The following is a 19,744-nucleotide window of genomic DNA, read 5'->3' on the forward strand; positions in this document are numbered from 1 at the left end:
GTGTGCAAAATAGAAGAAAGTTCCTCTGTTGCTCTTAAAGTCCACATTTACATAATTTCACATTTCTCAGTGAGAGCTCCATCAGCTTAGCAGGTACAAAAGCTCCCTTTCCACTTCTTTCGTTTAAGTATTTCATGGATATCAAAAATAATGGTGTTAGCCATCAATTTCATTCCTATGGATCATCCTAGATAAAAAACATAAATTACATTTTAGGTTTGTAAAGTCTCTGTTACATTAAAGTTTCAGGTGATTACCACAGAATATACACATAAAAGGTAGCCTTAGATCAAGAATCAGACTACTGACTGAAGCTCCGATTTCTGCTCTTTTCCCTCCCCTGACACAAGCCATTTCTCCCCATCTGTTAGAAAGCTGAATCCTTTCTTCAAGAAAAGGAACGAATCATATCCATTTCAGCTTCACTGTATTTTCCTAAAGGCTATCCATTTTTAGTTTCTCCCAGCTCCTCTCCTCAGAGCTGAATGCTTTCTGGAGTGTAGGAATGTCTTTCTAACTTGTCCAGACCCATTATTTTTTGGTTTTTTTTTTTTTTTTTTTTTCCCTCCAAGAGTACTTCAGACAGATGTAGAAATGAATCTGTTGTAGGGAAGACTGAGCAAATATCCAGTGTGTTTTAAGCTTTATGTTGTGCTAAATATCTTCAGGCCTTCCTCAGTTTTTCAGAGCCCTAGGTTGTCTTCAAGCTTAGCTGCCTATTTTGTTTAAAACTGTGAATGTGATTGAATGTTGCAGTGGGGATTTCTGCAGCATGTATAGACAGTGAGGCCCGTGGAAAGAAATAGGGACTGATTCTTGATAGATGTTTCAGAGATCTTTATTTTCCAGCTGCGTGGCTGGGGCACTGCCGAAGAACTGAGCAATCATGGGACCAGAGGGTCCTTGCCAGGCAGGGGAACACAAAACAACCAATGGGGCACAGGATTGACCAGGGAGTAGGGAAACCCCATAGGCTGTGCCTCTACCCCAGGGTCCCCTCCCCCCAGACCCCACAGCAGGGGGGAGCAACCCCAACAGCTGAAGCTGTTTCTAAAGTACCTTCATCACCACCAGAGTTATCACCTGCCGAAATACATGATATTAACAGCACAGAATGTACTATTTGAGTGTGTTCAGGGCTGGGGAAGTTTCTTTAGCTTATGCTGACTCCATCCTACTGCTGAGGTCCCCTTCTACTACATGCTGAACTCTGCATATTTGTTTGGATAGGATCAAAGGTAAGAGCCAGGAGAACCAGACTTTTTTTCTTATTAAGTAACAGAAGATAAGACACATAAGCAAAATGATAGGAAATATTTTTGGTCACTGAATAGGTAGAAAGAAATCAGGGAAAAACAGCCACTAATCAAGTGAGAGAAAACAGTATATTTTATTAATTCTGTAATATTATACCTAATAAGGCAGTTCTTGCAGAACAACATTATAAAGTCACCTGTTACCTGTAGATTACAAATAACTTTCTAACAGTGGACAAGTACAATTTTTCTGCCTGGGGAGTGAAGGCATAAAACTGATCATTTCAGAGCTCTCATTGTGGAGTCCCATTCTCTAGGCTCTGATTAGAGAAGATGTGAAAGATTGTATTTCACTTTTTTTGTCTTTCTTTTTTGCTTCTACTGATTTGGAATATTAAAATATCTTTACAAATGTGTTTTCTTGCATGACTGTCCTTGTTTCATGTGTATCAAGAGCGAGAGACACTTTTTTCACATGATAGGTGCTGGGTTGTACAGTTTAAGTGAGTAATGTTATTTCATCTGCTTGATAAATAGTGTGCTCACATTGTTCCTCCTACCATTACATTGCTCATGGTTTAGCATGTTCTTAGGGGAAAGGAGCTAGAAAAGGCTCTCAAGTTTTCTTGTCTGAGACAACTGATAGGATTTTACTCCATTCTTTCTTTTTTCAGTGTAAGTGATTTCACTTTAACCTCTAAGTACAGTGTCAGGAGTGACATACAATGGGTATGCCTAGAGGCCCTCTTTTTAATTTTCTTTTTAAAACTGGTTTATTGCTACTGCCATTTCAGTAATGTAGGATCACATGTTAGCATTGGTTAACGTGTGATGCTCATTTTACCTGACAAAGTGCTTGAGAGAAAGTCCATCACTGGCATTGTGTCTGCTGTGATTGGCAGACTTCAGTATCTGCATTTAAGAGAATTTCCTGAAGGTTGATACAGGATGCTGGGCTGTGTTTCTCAGTCTGAGCAGGAATTTAAGCTTCAATTCTAAGAACAGTATGTTTGACCTATCTCATATTTTTGCTAAATTATATAAAAATGATAGAACAGGTAATAAAATATGCAATCCCTACACTGTTGTGCTGGCCTGAAAAGAAATTAAAGAGGTCATGGGAGTAGTATTTTTTGATTTTTTTTTTTTTTTTTTTTTTTTTTTTTAGCATATCACTAAAAGTGATTGTTTTGGATAAAGCAGTGAGAAGCAGCAGTTTCTTCCCCTCCCTTTTTCTCTAGTTGGCTAAAGGAGAGTTTAAGTATAACAGAGTCCTAGTAACTTCACGATATAAATATTCTTTGTTCTCTCTTTCATTTGGTTCTGAGACATGACTGCTGTACCTCTTGCCCCAAAAGGAACAGAAAAGATATTTAGGAGAAAATCATCTGCTTGTTTCTTTTCCCTTTCTCATTGAGAAGCAAAATCCTACTGAAAAGCCCACACTGATCTAAAAAATAAAACAGTGAACTCTGCCTTTTCCTAACCCAACTGTATAGCCCAGTGCTGATCCCTATTTTCCCAGCAACCTAAAAAAATATTTCACATAGTAGCTTTTCAAAAAAGAACACTCTCAAAGAGTTTGGTGAGATATACTGTGGTTTGGGCAGGTAATCTTGCTTCTCTGGAATTGAATTTAAATTGCTAGTGAGCATGTTGGTCTTTCTTTTGTCCATAAGCAAATGTTTTTTTGCTGCTTTGTTCCAAGATTGCATTTTGACAGCGGCATCAGATGGACTGTTTAACTTTTTATCAAGCAGAAGAAAACATGTAGTAATTGCCATATTGGATTGTGCTTGTGGTCTGTGTAATGTACTACCATTTCTCTGATGACCATACCAGATGCTTGAGATGAGGATGGTAGACCCCATAGGAATTAGAGGCTTCTATGAAAATTTCATTCTAATCCCTTCTAATGAGAAATTGAGCTAAAACTGAAGCAGGAGCTTTTATCCTTTCCAGCAGTCTTCTTAGGTTGGTGACTCTAACTCTTCTGAATATTCTTATCTGTGTCCAGATTTGATTTGCCTTTGGATAGTAGTGTTTGGGTTTATTTTTTTTTTAACTTGTGGCAGTGAACGGCATGAATGGTGATAAAATCAGCGTAAATTCTTCTAATTTAATTGAATGTCCTCCTTCTTCTTGAATCAGTCTTCTCAAATGTGTTGCACACCACATTGTGGTTCACAGAGTAAATAACAACGTAGAAGGCAGCTCCTATCTCCATATTTTCTCACTGAGGAGAGTCTAACTATGGTGATAGCCCAACTATTGTTTGTACATACAGTCTGAGAAGCTCAGCACCTCCCCCACACCCATCTTCTCAAAATCCTGTTTCTTGAGTATTTCAAATTGGGCACCCCAAACTACTGATTTGCAAACTTCCATTGATTCTTTAACTTCTCCACTGAGCATTGGTTTAATCAGGATATAATTTTATTTTATACTTGGATGCCATATTACAGCTAGAACAGCTATTTTCACTACTTATTTGGAACAGACATGGATTGATAAATGGGCTGTGTCATTAGATTTCTTCAAAGTCTATGGTATGTGATTAGATGCTCTCATTCCCAGGTGAAACCTTAGATGTAGCTGTCAGTAAGGAAGAAATTTTATAAAGCAAGCTTGTATGCTGTCTGTAACCCATCTTTCCTAGGTATGGATAATCTGCTTTTGTATATTTGTGATATATCCAGTTGTGTCATGTAAAACACAGACTTGGACTGGAGTGATTCTTTCTCCTTTTTGAGAAGAAATAATCTGATTTCAGTTATATCTGTGTAAGTCTGGATTTTACTCCTCTGTTCTCAAAGACATTACTTAGTATAATTACGGGAGTAGTTGGGACTGTAACTGGATCAGTTGGCTGTGTAATATTACAGCTTCTGATGAGTTGGGTCTTGCTGGAGTCTGCTCCCTCCCCTGGGACTGGAAATGCCCTCATGTACCTCGAGAAGTCAGATGCCAGAAAATATCTCTATTTGCAAGGACAATTTGACTGGGATAGGGCTTTGACTGACACCAGTATCAGTTGCATGTGCATGCTAGTTGGGAACCTAACGAGCAGAAGACAGTGACTTCAGAGGATTGGAGGGAGTTCATTCAAGAGACTGCAAATCTCTGCCAAATAGATTGTCTCTAAAGGAAAAGATCTGTAAATTCCTTAATTACAGTAATCATCTCTTGAGTTTATCTAGAGCTCTACACAAAGAAAACTTGACCATGATTATTGAAAATGTAAATGTTATTAGTCACCTACCATTTCCAGTTTCTGGATTACGCATTATTTTTTGTTAAACCCAGGCTCTCTCTGTACATAATTAAAGAGCACATTCTTTATCCAGCAATTAAATGGAATATCTTATATAAAGTATTAAAATGGACTGAATTTATTAATTTCAAGACCAAGGTGTATCTTGGTACCATTGAAAACCAAGCTTCTTAGGATAAACCTTTTTGATTACTTCAGCACTGAAATGGTACTTTGTCCTGGGGTGACGTTATGAGGCTGCTTTATTCCTTAACCACCTGCTCAATGCCCAAAGATGCTGTGCCTTTGGGATGGACCCGGGGCCAGAGCCAGGGACCCGAGGGGGCGGTTGAACGGTTCAGCCCAAGGGCTCGGGGGTCTGGGTCTCGGTGGGGCTTGGGAGGGAGTGCGCCGGGAGCACTGTGCTGCTTTTCTGGGTTTCCTTTGTGTTCCAGCTAGCTGGGAAAAGGTTCTGTTTGGTTTTGTTCTTGTTCTTTTTTCCCTTTCCTTCCCCTTGCCTCATTGCCTCCCTTCCCTCCTCACCGGTTCGAGGAGCCTGTGGGGGTGGCCCCAGCTGGCCTGTGGGGTGGCCCTGGCTGGTCCGAGCCCATGTGTCTGTTCCCTCTCCAGGAATTTGTTGCATTTTGAGGGTTTTTTCAATCCTGTTCTACCCTGTTCTTTTTGTGTGTTAATAAACAGTTTGGTTTCTTTTTCCCAGGTTCACTCCTTGTGACCCATATTTCTCATTGATAGAGGAAAAGGGGAGGCTCTTTTCCCTTCAGAGGAGACACTTTTTCTGGAGTGCTTCTTCCTGAAGTTTTGTCTCAAAAACTGAGACAAACTTACAGTGAAGTCTTGGTGCATGAAATCCTGTAACTTTTCTAGCCTCTTGTGGAAATATCTGGCTGATTCCCACCCCTAGCCCTCCTTATTTTCCCCATTTCTGAATTCTTTCCTATGAGTTAGAGTGTCATTGGTTAAATATATTTTTCATCAGAGTCATGGCACTTTATGAAACCTAGGACTCTCACACAAGATACTTACTTCATGGATATGGTTTAAAAAAAGGTCTCAGTGGTTGCAAGGAAAATACAGGGAATGACCACAGTAGACACTGATGTAAAATTTGCACTTCCATTGGACTCAGAGTTATGGGTTTTTTGTTTGTTGTTGTTATTGTTGTTGTTTTTGGTAAGGTTTTGGTAAGAGAGAACTTTAGAAAAGGATTTGGAGGGGAAAACTGCGGAGCTTTAAGAATGACTGAACATAACTTTTATATAACAGAACACTTCTGTGTCCCCAGTAACATGTCAGAAGAGTAATGTAGGTATGTAGGTAAACAATGTGGAGTAATAAGTCTGGAAAACCATTTTCTTTTTTTCCCTATTTGCTTGCTTCAAAAATGCACTTCTATGTAGTCATTTTTTTCTGCACTGGAAATTCATTTGTGGCTGAGTCTTAGCAACAATATTGTAGAAAACTGACTCAGAGCACTAGTGTATGGCTATGTAAGTATATATTTAAAATGGGGGAAAAATCAAAAAGACAACCCCCCAAAAAACTTCCCAATGATTTTCTGCCTTTTCTATTTTGAATAAGGAAGAGCAAAGATACTGTGAGCACTTTACAGGAACTTAACAGCCCCAGCATATTTTAGGAAGACTTTTTATACTACAGCATTTGAAAACATAGAGGTTAAATAACGGAGAGTGTTTAAGCTATCCCAGAAATGTCTGCATGTCTTGTTTAAACAAAAATATATCCTGGTTAAATTTAAAGTTGTTTGAGAAGAAGATTAGTTAAGGCAAGCTCTGCTTGGACATCCCATTCATAATATTCCAGCGGTTAAATTTAACTCAATTGTTTTAACCTGTACTAAAATGAGCTTGTTAAAGCCAGAAGAGTCTTGGCACTAATTTTGGGAGCAACCAAAATTGTTATGGTGCCTGAGTAACGAGTGCTGTTTTCTCTGTAGATCCTGTTGAAGAGATGGGTATTTGTGTTGGTCACAGAGCTGGGAGACTAAACTTTCCTAGGTTTTGGTGGTTGCCCTAAAGAAAGGTTTGTTAGCTTCAATGGGAATTTTCATGCTTATATAAAGCTTTAGTATTTGTAACCTTTGCAATTATAGACTATTAAAAAAAAAAGAAAAAATGATATTTAATCTGTTTTCCAGCCTGTATTTTTCCAATCACTGTAAGACATCGAAGATTAGATCTGTGTTCAAAAGTTTTATTTTTGTGCCTTAAATTACTGCATCTACCAGAAGACTTATTTTACTGAAATAATGCTTTGCTCTTAGACAAAATATTTTGCTGGGTTTGGATCTAAATTTTTGGGAAAGCCTTAGGATCTAATGTATTTTTCTCATCTTATAAAATAATCATATGCTCCAAGACTGGGAGAAATACCTTTTCTGTATTTTTCTAATATTTTGGGTCCATGCTCACTTTCTAGTTACACTGGTTATTTTTCAACCTCATTGCAAAACAAATTGGAAAAGTACCTTATAAATAGTGATGGCACTCCAGGTCTTCCCTTAAAGGTTGCATTACTTTGCAACTGCTCTGTCTCTGCACAGAAGTAGAGCAAGCTTTCAACAAACTTCTGCTGTTATCCCTTCCACTAAGGCAGGTGGTGTGGTGCACATCTTGACACAGCATGGGTGCAGGTGGAGGTGGGACAAAAAAAGTGGAAGGGCAGAAAACAAGCTGTGGAGAAGAAGATCAAGGGTGAGGAAGCCAAAGGTACACTTAACTTGCCCTTGACCAAGTCTTGAAGTAATGAAGTCATTCTACTGGTGTCAGGATACAAGCAGGCTGATATAATCATTGGCCAGCATGAAAAAGGGGTGGGGCTGTCCCTACCTCCCACCTCAGTGGTGAAGGTCAAGGGCCCTTTTGCAGATACTAAAAATCTTTACTGATTTGCTACCAAACCGCTTCTACACGGAATTCTTCAAGTCCCCTTGTTTTCAAAATTTTCTGCATGGGTTTGCCAGTGTCACAGCCAGGACTAAATTATTAGGGAGCATAAACTGACAGGATGGGAATTCTTCCCAGTCAGGTTGATGATTTCTTAGATTATTGGTTTGAATCTTGTTTTAACATAACTTGCTTTTCATGGTAGACATGCTATTCCTCTCGTCTATAAGCCTCTAATGCTGGTGGACTTTTTTTACAGACAAGTAAACTTGAGAGTAGAGATGGACTTGAGTAGATCAGAGAACATTTGGAGTGTGTCATGCATCACACCCTCTCTGATATGTTGTTTAGGGTGCAAAATTTATACTGATGTAAACTCACTGTGACCATGTGGCTCTGCAGCCATGGGTGTATGGGTTTCCTGTTTTCAGTAAGGCATGCAGCGTACATATTTTTGAGAAATGCATTTTTAATTTTTTTTTTTTAGTAAATCAGCTGCGGTATCTGTGGAACACCAAGAGCCATACCATGTAATTCTAGAAATCTTCAGGAGTCTCCAGACATTTCAAAATGCCAATAGTCTCCAGCATTTGCAACCCTGCTTGAGTCAGAAACAATAGATGAGCTGTGCTTGCAACTTTGCCCATTTCTTTTCTTTTTTTTTCTTGCTGGTGGGATACTGTAGATTTTAGTAGTAATGACTTTCATATGAAATAACATTTAAGTAATTATCAGAAATTATTTGCAGAAACTGTCTAAAGCTGTAAAGTTAAACCAACAAATGCATTTCGATAAAAACCACTTGTGTTCTATCAAAGGAATTGTCTTTTTCACAGCATACTTGCAGATGACAATTCCTGAATATACAAAAAAATGGTTATTGAAAAAGCTGAGGGCACTCCCTTTTGTGAAGGCTAGTAATAAAATGTGAGGAATGGATATTTTCTGCATGGGGCTTCAGAGAGAATACTTAAACATTTACATGACTTTCTGGGACACCTGGCACAGGTTTTTACTTGTGAGCAAGAGGCATCGACAAAGAATGCTTATAAAGGCCAGAAAAACCCAAACCCACCTTTTATTCACTCAAGATCATTCACATCAAAGGAACCCATCATTTCTTTCATGCAAATGCTGTGGGGATTGCTTCACCCAGCACTGGAAAGCAGCCAGGCTGCATAGCATGACAGCTACTCAGCAGTCCACAGCGAAGGAGCAGGAACGGATTGCTGGTTTTAAATCTGATACACATTTGCAGCAAATGTTCAGAAGGCACTTTATTTCTGTGTTTTGACTATATCTTCTCTAACGTGCCGTTTCATGAGTCTTATGTTATAGCCTCAAATCTTCATTTTCTTTTCCATCTCTACATAATTAAACAGTCTTACAGAACTGTATGCCTACTCCATCTCTTAATAGCTGCAAAATTGCATCCTTACCTTTGCAACCACTATTGGAGATTTGTCTATGCTTGTTTACTAGACATTAAGTTGTATCCAAAAGAAACTATGGTTTTTCTTGGTTTTGGTGTTTTCTCACAACATCTTTAGTAGCTCTTAAAATTTTTTTCTGTCATGTATGACTTCTCAGACCTGCACATTGAGGAAAATTACTGAATTCTTCCAACCTGATGTCTTTCTCTTATTGCAGCCTGCTTAATTTTCAAACACTTAAAGTAGAACCTTGTTGCTAATTTCAAAGCAACCTTTCTCAGAATTAAAAATTCTACTGCTGAAAGTATTCTCCATTTTTCCTCAAGCATTTCCCCGCTGGCTTGTGGCAATGGATGTTCTGGCTTTCCAAACAGAATAATCTCAATTCCTATGGGGTCCGTATGCCACCGTGCACCACATGCGGACATAGAAGCATTAAGTGTTCTCCATAGAAGATCCTTCCACTGAGCATTAGTGAGCAAATCTGAAATTAGCAAGTGGGGTAGCTACACCATTTATATTTTATATAAGAAAAAGTGAGCAGGATCTAAGGAATTAACTGAAGTGGGAATGTATGTAGTCTCATTCTTTCCTATCAGGAAGAAAACTCTCTTTCAGATGAGGAAAAGGTATTTGAACACGTACTTGCCTCCAGAACCTGAAGTTATATAATCTCAGTTTATTTTTAGACGTCCATTTTTAAATATCAAACATAATCCCCGCTACAGATTTGCACTGATGCGTATTTTAATACTTGTGTACAACAAACAAAAAACACCAAACAACTTCCTGCAGGACAAAGATGCAAAGACTTCTTTCCAAAGAAATGTCAAAGTGCAGATGACATCACCCTCATTGTGAAGTGTCTGCTTGCTTCTTGCCTTTTGAGTATCAGAGTATTTACAGAACACACAGGGAGTAATGTGCCTTGGTCTTTAGAGCTTTTACAGACTAGTAGGAGTTTGTTTTGAGAGGGTGCTGGGGTAATGCTCTCTTTAGTAATACTGCTTTTGGATTACAGTAAAATCAGGTGGTCAGAATTTCCTTTTTGAGTTGTATGCAAGGAAACATGCATGACAGCATAATCTTAATGTGTTGAATATGTACTTGTCATAGCAAAGAGTTTCACTAATTGGATATACAGGATATCCAGTTAGATATGGCATCTACTGTCTATCACTTCATGAGGCATTTGGATTTATTTGGATTTTTCAGATGCTCTGTACATGTAAAAATAACTTTTAAAAAGTGTCTCAATGATTTTGAAATACAGATATATTAAGGTGAGTCTATACCTTGTGTTCGCAATCACTTTTTTCCAAAAATGCACTTTAACATGAAAGCCTTTTGTTTTGGGTATGGAATTTTCACAGTGAATAGATGTAGAATTACGGGGCAACAGGCTGAAGAGGTAACAGAAGGGATCAGTTCTGCAAGGCAGAACATGACTTAGTTGTGGTGTTCTGTGTCATGGGACTATGCAAAGGATGCTCTGAGAGAGATCTGATGCATCAATAAAAGTTAGAGACATGGGTAACTATTGGACGAAGTGGCTAGAATGAAGTCTTGTGTACTCCTAGAAATGTTGAAGGCACTAGGACATATGCAGCAGAAGTTGCTCTCCTCAACCTTTTTTTAAATTACATCTTTTTCACTTGGTCATGCACTTCACTCTTAGCCTTGCTATGCCTTTATTCGATTTGGTCTAGCTGCTCTTTCTTTCTCAGGTTTGTGTTGGTATGCTTATAACTGGCTTGGATAAAAGAATAGTGCTAGCTCCACAGATGGCTGAAGCCACAAAGATCAGGATTTTTGCTTCTCGTTTGTTGTCTTTATAACAAGAGATTGTAAGACATATGGTGTATTTGCAGGGCTCAGGTAAACTTAAATCTTAACCAATGCTATGTTAGAAAAACACCCTGAAAATAAGGAAAAAATCACACAAAAAGCAGAAGAGGACCAAAATACTCAATAGATGTCCAAAATACGTGTTTAGAACTGTAAAGCACCCTTAATCTCGATAGGTTTATGCACAGCTGTGTTCTTGATTTGCTTATGAGTGATGATCGTGATGCTGCTTTTTCAGTGATGGGTGCTGTATTATCTGATCCCTAAGTGATTAAATTGAGCATGTGACCAGATAAAGATGGTGATCAACTGTTCAGCTGAAACTCTTAAGTTTTCTTTGAAACACATTACTTTTTGTGGAGCAATTTCTTCAGGGCTGTAATTGCTTATGAGGCTAGAAAAGGAGAAACAAATGTGTAAGCTTGGATATTTAGCCTTTTGCTTATTTCTTGAGAGCACCGTTGTCAGAGGCTTCTATTCTGCAAACAAGGATGGCAGAACAAAGTTAGTTTCTGCAGCCTGTCAGAGGAAGAATGGATAAGCTAGAGATACACTCAGCATCTCTACACAAACCTTGCAAGGGTGAAAAAGGATCTGGAGAATACTGATTTGCAGGCATTTATGAGCTGTTGTCAAGGTTGCTGCAGCACTGTGGTTCATGGAAACCAGAAGGAAATTCCTCCTATGCCAGCAATGGAAACACACCAGCTCTGTCTCATGGTTTGTGTCTCTTTTATGTCATTCTCACTAGAATTGGTCACTTTACTGGATTTTGGAAGGAAGAATAATACTAATACCAGCTATGAGGAAGTTTTTTAACAGTGTTCTTCCATCCTTAATGTTGGCTGTCTGTGGTAGCCTCTTTTAGTCAAACTAAACCAGTCAGACTTCTACAAAAACGAATTGTGTGTTGCATTCATTTCCCCTTCTCTCCCTGCCCACTGCTGCATGTACAATGTCTGAAAACAAAATGTTTTAGAAAGTACTGAACTAGTAGGTGAAGTATTTTTTTTCCCAAGTTGTTTTGCTTGATTTTATTCTCCCCTACTTTCCTTTGACTCTCTGTCTCCTACATCTTTGACAAGGAGCTCATCAGGTTGCATCCCTTACAGACAGTTTTGGTCATGTGCAGTTCAAGGCTGTTGAACTTGCACTGCTTGTGCAGCTCAGGATGCATTTCCTTGTTGGAAATATTCTGTTGCAAATGGCTTCTCAGGAGAGGCTTGTTAATCTAGTTTCCCAGAAGTTCCTTTTCTTGTAAAAGCTGATTTAGAGGGTTGATATGTTTAATTGTTTTGCCATTATGAATTTTAAGTTAAGTAAAAGCATTGCCTTTGAAAAACTAATAACACACTTCTTATGTACAGCTTTAGTAGATCAAACTGCCTTACAGAGATACAGATAATGAAAGAATATTATGCTCCAGGCAGACTGTGCTAACTGAGCACTGCTGCCTATTGGACTTTACAGGCTATGGACACAGGCTGATAGAGGTGGCCTGTAGGTTTAGAGAGCTGGACTGTGTTCAGAGGACCAATGGTTGTTACAGATTTGTGTATTTTTAGCACTCTGTGTCATCCTAATTGATGGACATAGATTGGCATTATATATTAAGCTTGATTCCTAGGATATATTTGGCTTACTTAACAATGCTATCTTTAGAATATCATCAGCATGCTAATCCTCATTAGTTATATGAATGGCATATCTTGGTGTCATTTAACTAGACGAATTGGAATGCTGGCCTATGCTACTCTACTGCTTGTTTTTTTTTTTAAGCTCGTGTAGTAGCCATTTAAAGTATAATAAAGCTAAATTTTTTTCTTTGTATTTTCTTGCTTTTAAACTTGTTATGAAAAGGGTGAAATTTTTGTGGCTTTCTTGTCACAACTTTCAATCTGTTTGTTTACTGCCTCTGTATTTATCTCTCAACATACCTCTGTGACTTCTGTTGTGACTGAATGTTATGTAACTATGGGGATTAGTTTGATGTGTTGGGCTATAAGGAAAAGAAGGAAATATAATTTCTGCTGCTTATCAAAGTCATCCTTACAATTTGCAATATAGCTTAGCTAAAATAAGCCAGAGATGTATCTTATTCTACTGGTGGTTGAACTCTTCAGGGACTTAAGGATGGGCATTGTGGCCTAGATGAAAGCCACATTTGGGAATTTGTGATGTCTCTGAGTCTACTGAGCTGCAGATAGGCAGAATTATAAGTAACAGTATAAATATGAAGTATACCCTGCCTGCTTTCTCAGCCGCTGTATCTTGAGCTCATACCACAGTCTTCTGTTTGTTTGCTAGTAATTTTCTAATAACTGGTCAAGTTCAGCTCGTGCTCTCACTGTTCAGCTGGCGTTTGGGTGAATTTTCTACAAGTGCCCCCAGATTTTTCTGAATCATTATAATGAACGTAAAGCTCATCTTGAAGTAGGTATCTTACCTAGTCACTTTGCTACTTAGTGTTTTCTGGGCTATTTACTTATATGATAGGCATAACATTTTCTATAAAATCTTGTAGGATTCCACAGTAAAAGCTGATTAGTAAAATACTTACCCTGATTTTATTAAAAAAAAAAAAAAGAAAGAAGTTCTAGACTGTGATGTGTGGCTTCTTCAGAGCATCATGTAGGAGGTGTTACAATCAGGGACACAAGTGGCATATAGTTATATGAGCAATTTACCTGCAGATGTGTGAGCAGGTTAATTTGCCACTGATAAATTTTTCTGGGCTTGTTTTTGCTTTTTTTTTTTTTTTTTGTTTGTTTGTTTGTTTGTTTGTGCTCTTTTAGCTACATCCTTTAGTCTAAACCACTTCAGTGTGGGACTGCTGTTCTCTTTGAGGTAAATTGCAAACACAGGTGAATCTGGGATTTAATAGTAAGATCGTGGAATACCAAGATATTGAAGAGAGGACTGTGCTGACTGTGCCTTCACATGGGAGAGCAATGTAGGAGATTTGCAACGTGATGTGTTCATGGTGGTATTGACCTTAAGGACTTTTTTCCTTTTTAGGTCTGCACAAAGGCAAATGTGAAATTAGTAAATCTAAAAAATTGTTATAGGAAAGTGGATGAAAGTGTGGGTATGGTGGTACTTATGTTGTATTATTACCCCAGAGCACTCTAACACCTTTGTTTAAAGAAATGATATGCCTTTTTTAAAATGACATTTGGATTACTTTCTTCATTAACCAAATGGAAAGGTAAGATGTGACACTGAAATACCATGGGGATGTTAAATACTAAATGAGCTGACCAAAAATGTGACTGAGCAACTTGTGTGGCCAGTAGAAACTGTGTGATAGAATCTAATCTACTTGTTAGTGCAACCAAGAAAATGTTTGAGAACTTATTTTGAAAAATAAGTGGAAAAATATTTAAGGATGTTGTAGAGCAATTTAGGTTGAAAAGGATCTCTCTGAAAGTCACCGGGTCCAATACTACTCTGAAGCAGAGCCAGCTGTGGTTCTTGAAGTGTTTCTCATAGTTGTGCTTATAAAGCAAGATGCTTAACGTGCCACATAAGAGAGAAACAATGGTTTTAATTTTAGTAATTCCAGAATAACTGGTAGAAATGGACTTAGTAAATGTAAAGGCTATTCATTTGGGCAATGCCTAAATTTAATCTGATAGCTAACACTATGGTACCCCAAAGAGTGCAAAAGTAGAATAAATAAAGTGCCATGGTTCCACATAATTTCTCTATTTCAATGTAACCTTTTAACATTGTATTTTTAATTTTTAAAAATGAAATAGCATTTAAACCATCTAATGAGGCCAGAGCCAATGGAATGTTTTGAAAGGGAAGAATATGTTTTGGCAATTCTGCTTGATACATGTCAGAATATTTAGAGTCTGATCCAGGTTAGAATTGAAACCATATCCCTCTACTACCATGAAGTTATACATTGTTAAGGCTGCTTCCAAAAGCAAAATGTCTCTATCTGGTTTTGCTCTCTGTCCTGAGTACTTAAACAAGATGAGTGATTTTTATGTGTGAAAAATAATTTAGGTGTCTTGTTATTTATGTGTGAAAAAAAGTTCTTTCCAAGTACAAGTTAATCACACAGATAACTTTTCTTGACTGAAATTTTTGGGGGGCATCCCAGGAGAAAAGGGCTTGGGAAGAGAAGAGTAACTGTGCTGTTAAAATGCTTGACTTCAGCAACAGCAGCTCAAAATGCTAATGAAAGGACATTAGTTTTATTATCACTTGAAGAAATTAAAGTATATTTGACCTTTTGATCATCAAATAGATGAAGAAATATGCATCGTACCTCTGGGGAGGTGTGTTTACATAATGAAAGGTTTCTAGGGCTGAACATCAAAACCAGCTTGCTCAATGTCTATCTGGAGCAAATCACCTTGTCCTTGGTGATGATTTTATGGTTTTTTTCCTCCATTACAGAGGCTATGTGCTAGCTTTTGAAACAAAACGTGGGACACTGCCACGTCTGTTGTTGTTGCCAAGTACTTACACTGACCTGTTTCCATCACTTACTCAGAACACATTTTCAATCTGGCTGAGTACAGTGCAGATGTGAAACAGTTGGATATTCTTAAATATGGTGTGGGTTTTTTTGTTGTTGTGTTTTTGAAGACACTGCTGTGAGGCTCATACAGCCCCTGACACACACGATGAGGAATGAGATGTGCTGGCAGTTGAAAGTGAGAGCTGATTGCATTGTGAGAAGGAGACATCTTGAGTATGAACTCCAAGGTACTGCGGTAGCCCTAAAGAGTCCTGAAGATAATCAGTGAGACAAGGACTGGATAAAAGCCAAGGCAAGATATTCAAATGAAAAAATGGTTTCCCACCATTTAATGGTTTTATTATCAAAAGGAATTTTAGTTTGTCTTCCTGTTATCACACATCCCTTGCATATGATGAAACAGAAATAGTTTTGGGGAGAGAAGTAGAAAAAACTTGTGTGGTGAATTGGTTCTGGTGTTATGAAAGGAGGTCTCTTTCCTCGGTCAGTAGTCCTTGTTATTTTAAAACACTCTAAACCCATGGAGACACATTCCCCTGCAAGCTATTGAACCACTGTAGGACAGACATCCCCTTCCTGAAGTAATGAAGGTTCAAAAGGCTAGAAATTTTTTAAACAATGGATGTTAAAACAAGTTTAATGTTCACCATGGAGCCTGACACAACCAAGTGTGTGGTGCTGTGTCAGTGACTGGCACAGCTACAGTGTGAATTTATGGTTGGTATAAATTTAGCAGAGTAGGGAAGAATTATTTTCCATTTTTTCCTATGAGCAGTCAAAGAGGCCCAAAAAAAGGTGATGGTTGCAGGGTCCCAGGAAGTCTCTGCTATAGAGAAAAGTTGAATGTAGGTTTCCCAAATCCTGATCCAGTGCTTAGGTGATCTAAAAATTGGATATTTGTACAAATCACATTGACTGAATTTTCCTAACCTAATAATGGTGCTTTCAGAGGTGCTGTAGGCTGTGTAGCAGGAGGTTTCCTTCCTTTTGGGGTTGCTTTGCAAAATAGTCTATGATATTGCAAGTCATACTTTACTTTTTATGATATTGCATAAACTAAGGGTACTACCTCTGTGATTATTCAATGAAAGTAGTGCTTCTTAGCTTTAAAACACCAGCTCTTCATTATGGAGACCTTCAGCCTCCAACCTCAAAGAAAGTCCTGTTGGGACAATGGATTAGTTTACAGCTGGTGATGTCTAAATAAAAAATCAGATGCCACAATAGAGCTGGACTGAGAGAATATTGCATATTTCTCTTTAGTATTTTAATATTTTCAGGGGTCTTTGTTAGCAAGCCTATTGTGAATATTCCACTGGTAATATCCATCATCTGAGCTACCCTCTTCCTGATTCTATGGCTTACTCCAAAATAGTCTCTTGAGTATGAAGCTCTCTTCTTAATAAGTACCATCTTTCAAGCTGATGTTGATTGGCATTAGGCCATGTTTGCCTCTCTTGGGCATGTTTCAGTCTCCAATATTTTGTTTTCATTGGGTTTTACTGCTTTAGCTTTTTCTCACTTTTAAGTTCTCCAATAATTTAAGCTCTCCTGTGATTCTGCCAGCCTTTTTCTACTTAAAACCAAGCTCAGTCACTTGGCAGATTTTCCCAAATGCTCAGGTTCTGAAAATATCCCCCTGATTCTGAAGCAAAATATGCCAAGGGGGAACTTTTTCAAGTCACGTTTTTTATTTCATCCCTTAGAGCCATTTTCTGTTACAAGTCAGAATTGCTTCAGGTTGGCTGTTCAAAGAGCTCTGTGTAAGCATCGACTTCCCTTGGAGCAGTGTGAGAATAGGAATGAATGAAATGTTATAGAAATTTACTTTGCTCCTTTATTCAATGATATTCAATGATATTCTGCAGGAGATCATAGAATCACAGAATGGTTTGTCTTGGAAGATACCTTAAAATCATGTAGTTCCAACCCCCCCACGAGGTTGCTCAGAGCTCCATCCAACATGGTATTGAACACTTTCAGGCATATCATTCACAACTTCTCTGGGAAACCTGTCCCAGTGCCTCACCACCCTCACAGTTAAGAATTTCTTCCTCATATCTAATCTAAACTTACTCTCAGTTTGAATCCATTCCCCTTGTCCTGTCGTGACACACCTGTGTAAAATCTTTCTTCTAGGTACTTACTGGAAGGACACAATTAGGTGGCCAGAATTAGGTCACCAAAAAGCCTTTCTTGTCCAGGCTGGACAAACCCAATGCTCTCAGTCTTCCTCATAGGAGAGGTGCTCCATTCCTCTGATAACCTGGTGGCCTACTCCGGACTCACTCCAACAGGTCCATGTCCTTCCTGTGTGGGGAACTCCAGAGCTGGATGCAGCACAGCAGGGGAGATCTCACCAGAGTGGAGCGGAGGGGGGCAGGGTTACCTTCCTTGACCTGTTGGACACATTTGGCTTTCTGAGCTGCAAGTTCACATTGCTGGGCCATGACCAGCTTCTCCTCCACCAGCACCCCCACCTTGGCAGGACTGCTCTTGACCCGTTCATCCCCCAGCCTGTGGTGAAATGCAGTTTAGTCTGTAGGTGCACAAAGCCAGCAGTGCTCTCCTTTATGTACATGTGTAGTGAGGATGATTACAGTGACTACAAAAAATTCTTATTTACATCTGTTTCAGTATAGTGAAGTAGGTTGCAAATAATTAGGAAGTTTCTGGTGTGGTAAAAATCATCATATAGGAGGAATGCAAACACACGATTTTCAAAGAGGAATTGAATTCCATATGTGTTATACCCTCTCCCAGCTAGGAACTAATTGCAACTTTAAAAGAAGATTTGATTATGTCTATTTAAAAAAGAACATCAGCAACAAACACCAACTCCCTCCTCTCTCTGCCATGCTTGGCCACATTTTCAATACTGAGGATATTTAAATGATTCTAATTTAAACTTTTCTTTCATTACTTTGCTCGAGTTGAGAGAGCGCTTTGATCAACCTTTGAGTTATATAATTTATTAGAGTTAAGGGAAGAGGATCACCCTCAGATGTCTTCTGTGGTAAAGCACTGATGCTGGAAATGTTAAATGTTTGCAGACTGAGAGCATGCTTGACTGGAAAGGCCAAAAAAGAATAAACAAAATGTGATATGTTTTATTTTCTTATTTATTCCCTAGTAAGACTACAAAACAAAAGTAAAAATGAATAATACCTTATTCAAAACAGGGGCATGAGTTGTCTGGAGTCCACCTCTTTGTGGTGGTATCCTCCTATGCCACATATGATGTCACGACATATGCAGTTAGCTTTAAGGTTGTCATTACAGCAATTTTGTTAAATCCTTCTAGCTTCTTAATATATACATTGTAAATCCTGTGAAGGACACTTGTATATCCTTATTGACACATGTCAGAGACTGCTGTTCTGCTGCATTCTGTAGATCACTGGCTCTGGTGGTACTTTCCATAGGTTCATTCTTGCTGCTTTCCTGAGGTGTTTCATTCAATTCACTCAATTTTCCTGCTTTCAAGTGTGGTATAAATCCAACCACCTAAATCCATAATTCTTTGGCTGCTGGTGCTGACAGGATAATTAGGAACAAGAGCATTCAGATTTGCATTTCTAATTCATTGTGAGGGCACAAATTAAACCAGTTGAAAATGTCGTGTGCAGACCATGTATTGGCTGACAGGGTGAATTAGAGTGAGGGAAAGAAGCACTATGCAACAGGATGATATGGATGAGGGTGAAACCCTCTCTCTGAGCTGCAAAAGTAACTCTTGTGGTGTAGCTGTCTTTTGAATAGCATGACCTTCCCACTAAAGTCTAGTGGATAAGAATAGCTGGCTGCTTCTCAGATGCTGCTGAGCATCAGTCAAGCTTACTGAAATGACACACCCTATGAAACATAATGTTAGAGCCTGGCTGTTTTACAGAGAAAGTTAATATGCAGAACTGGAAAATGGAAATGCTGAGGCCACTCCGTGAATAGCATATTTTAATGCACCGTGCTTGAAATTCAGTGCTAGCTTGTGCAAATATCAGCCCTGAAAGATGCTGATGGACTTGCAGGTGAGATGTTTATTGCTCATCTTGCTCATCATCCTCATTGTTTGCTTGGTGGGGGAACACATCACGACAGAGTTACTACCAAGAGTTACAGCAATAGCTTATGCTGCTATTTTCTTCTGGGACTGAAGCTACTGGGATGGCAAGCTTCTGAATCATTCCTGTATGAGATCTTTACATGTAGTTAGGTGATTTCTTTGGTCTACTGATTTAGTGTTCTTTTGCACCAGTTAGCGATCAACAGTAATTTAATTCTATTCTTTACTAGGTTACCTGGCAGGCATTGGGGTCCTTTATCTTTGTAAGTCTTAACAGTGGTTTAAACAGAACAATTTAGGTATACTTAAGTTTTGCCTCAGTGCTGAGTGTTTGCCAAGGTGGTTTAATGCACTCCTGATCTTATGCTTCTGTGTACAGTAGCTTCAAAAGCTGGATCCAGGTTAGGTTCCTAATAGTATTTCAAATGTCTCTTTGAACCCCATACAAGCAGAGGATAGATGCAGGATG

Source organism: Aphelocoma coerulescens, chromosome 4 (assembly GCF_041296385.1).
Source record: "Aphelocoma coerulescens isolate FSJ_1873_10779 chromosome 4, UR_Acoe_1.0, whole genome shotgun sequence".
Classification (NCBI taxonomy): Eukaryota; Metazoa; Chordata; class Aves; order Passeriformes; family Corvidae; genus Aphelocoma; species Aphelocoma coerulescens.